We start from the raw sequence: 3,402 nt of genomic DNA, 5'->3' as shown, positions 1-3,402 counted from the left end.
CTTGACCTCCAGCAGGCCCCGGGGACCCACATCCTCCCCTGCTCTAGTTCCCCAGTAGCTTTCCTTTCTTGCAGTTACGCTCCACCGCATATCCAGCATGGTCCTTGACCTCCAGCAGGCCCCGGGACCCACATCCTCCCCTTCTCTAGTCCCCAGTAGCTTCTTCTCTTGCGGTTACATAGCACCGCGTATCCACCATGGTCCTTGACCTCCAGCAGGCCCCGGGGACCCACATCCTCCCTTCTCTAGTCCCCCAGTAGCTTCTTCTCTTGCGGTTACATAGCACCGCGTCTCCACCATGGACCTTGACCTCCAGCAGGCCCCGGGGACCGACTTGCTCCCCTTCTCTAGTCCCCCAGTAGCTTCTTCTCTTGCGGTTACATAGCACCGCGTATCCACCATGGACCTTGACCTCCAGCAGGCCCCGGGACCCACAATTAAGCCCCCTCCCACTAACAAAGCAGAACAACAGTGGGAAAATCCTTGTGCCCCTGGTACTCTAGAAAGTTAATTCAAACATGCCCCTGGTACACTGCGCAGAAATACTTTGCCACACACTCCTCGTGCGTACGGCAGGACAATGTTTCTACACGCCCCAGGTACACTGCACATATACTATCTGCTAGACACAATCCTTGTGCGTATGGTAGGACAATGTTTCTACCCCCCGGTGCACTGGGCAGAAACACGTTGCCACACACACTCCTCCTGCATATGGTACGACACCTTTTCTACATGCCCCTGGTACACTGGGCAGAAACACTTTGCCACACACACTCCTCGTGCATATGGTACGACAACTTTTCCACATGCCCCTGGTACACTGCCCCTATATCTCCCTGAAACACGCTCCCCTCGTGCATATGGTACGACAACTTTTCCACATGCCCCTGGTACACTGCCCCGATATCTCCCTGAAACACGCTCCCCTCGTGCCTATGGTACGACAACATTTATCCATGCCCCTGGTACACTGCTCAGCAGCACTTTGCTAAGTACTCCCCGTGCATATGGTATGACAGCTTTTCCACATGCCCCTGGTACACGGACCAGAAACACTTTGCCACGTCCGCTGTACGCACCCTCCTCGCTGGCTAATTGCTGATCTCCCCCACTTCCAGGGGGCCCCGGGGACCACCATCACATCTTCCTTTCTCCCTTACGGCTGAACAAGATGCATGCTGCTGCACTGGCCCTGCTGCTACTCTCTCTCCATTTGGCCGAGGCAGTGAGTCGGCCTCCTGTCTCCTTTACGGTCGAAAAAGATGTGCTTTTGGAGCACTGGCCCTGCTGCTACTCTGACCACCTCTAGCTACCTGCTGATCTCCCTGACCTCCAGCGGGCCCCGGGGACCCACATCACACCTTGCTCCCGTCTCCCTTGCGGCTGGAAAAGATCCATTTTTGTGCACTGGCCCTGCTGCTACTCTCTCTCCATTTGGCCGAGGCAGTGAGTCGGCCTCCTGTCTCCTTTACGGTCGAAAAAGATGTGCTGCTGCTGCACTGGCCCTGCTGATATTCTCTCTCCATTTGGCCGAGGCAGGGAGTCGGCCTCCTGTCTCCTTTACGGTCGAAAAAGATGTGCTGCTGCTGCACTGGCCCTGCTGATATTCTCTCTCCATTTGGCCGAGGCAGGGAGTCGGCCTCCTGTCTCCTTTACGGTCGAAAAAGATGTGCTGCTGCTGCAGTGGCCCTGCTGCTACTCATATCCAGCATGGACCTTGACCTCCAGCAGGCCCCGGGGACCCACTTGCTCCCCTGCTCTAGTCCCCCAGTAGCTTCTTTTTCTGCAGTTACCCTCCACTGCATAGCCAGCATGGACCTTGCACTCCCGCAGGCCCCAGGGGACCCACATGCTCCCCTGCTCTAGTCCACCACTAGCTTCTTTTTCTGCAGTTACCCTCCGCTGCGTATCCAGCATGGACCTTGCCCTCCAGCAGGCCCCGGGGACCGACTTGCTCCGCTGCTCTAGTCCCCACTAGCTTTCCTTCTCCTGCAGTTACGCTCCACCACATATCCAGCATGGTCCTTGACCTCCAGCAGGCCCTGGGGACCCACATGCTCCCCTTCTCTAGTCCCCCAGTAGCTTCTTCTCTTGCGGTTACATAGCACCGGGTCTCCACCATGGACCTTGACCTCCAGCAGGCCCCGGGGACCCACATCCTCCCCTGCTCTAGTCCCGCACTAGCTTCTTCTCTTGCAGTTACCCTCCGCCACATATCCAGTATGGACCTTGCCCTCCAGCAGGCCCCGGGAACCCACATGCTCCCCTTCTCTAGTCCCCCAGTAGCTTCTTCTCTTGTGGTTACATAGCACCGCGTCTCCACCATGGTCCTTGACCTCCAGCAGGCCCTGGGGACCCACATGCTCCCCTTCTCTAGTCCCCAGTAGCTTCGTCTCTTGCGGTTACATAGCACCGCGTCTCCACCATGGACCTTGACCTCCAGCAGGCCCCGGGGACCCACATGCTCCCCTTCTCTAGTCCCCCAGTAGCTTCTTCTCTTGTGGTTACATAGCACCGGGTCTCCACCATGGACCTTGACCTCCAGCAGGCCCCGGGACCCACATGCTCCCCTTCTCTAGTCCCCCAGTAGCTTCTTCTCTTGTGGTTACATAGCACCGCGTCTCCACCATGGACCTTGACCTCCAGCAGGCCCCGGGGACCCACATCCTCCCCTGCTCTAGTTCCCCAGTAGCTTTCCTTTCTTGCAGTTACGCTCCACCACATATCCAGCATGGTCCTTGACCTCCAGCAGGCCCCGGGGACCCACATCCTCCCCTTCTCTAGTCCCCCAGTAGCTTCTTCTCTTGCGGTTACATAGCACCGCGTATCCACCATGGACCTTGACCTCCAGCAGGCCCCGGGGACCCACTTGCTCCCCTGCTCTAGTCCCCCAGTAGCTTCTTTTTCTGCAGTTACCCTCCGCTGCATATCCAGCATGGACCTTGACCTCCAGCAGGCCCCGGGGACCCACATCCTCCCCTGCTCTAGTTCCCCAGTAGCTTTCCTTTCTTGCAGTTACGCTCCACCGCATATCCAGCATGGTCCTTGACCTCCAGCAGGCCCCGGGGACCCACATCCTCCCCTTCTCTAGTCCCCAGTAGCTTCTTCTCTTGCGGTTACATAGCACCGCGTATCCACCATGGTCCTTGACCTCCAGCAGGCCCCGGGGACCCACATCCTCCCCTTCTCTAGTCCCCCAGTAGCTTCTTCTCTTGCGGTTACATAGCACCGCGTCTCCACCATGGACCTTGACCTCCAGCAGGCCCCGGGGACCCACACTTAAGCCCCCTCCCACTAACAAAGCAAAACACCACTGGCAAAATCCTCATGCCCCTGGTACTCCATAAAGTAAATTCAAACGTGCCCCTGGTACACTGTGCAGAAACACTTTGCCACACA

Source organism: Oreochromis niloticus, unplaced genomic scaffold (genome assembly GCF_001858045.2).
Source record: "Oreochromis niloticus isolate F11D_XX unplaced genomic scaffold, O_niloticus_UMD_NMBU tig00008612_pilon, whole genome shotgun sequence".
NCBI lineage: Eukaryota > Metazoa > Chordata > Actinopteri > Cichliformes > Cichlidae > Oreochromis > Oreochromis niloticus.
The sequence above is the reverse complement of the archived record's forward strand: the minus strand, read 5'-3'. Positions refer to the sequence as shown.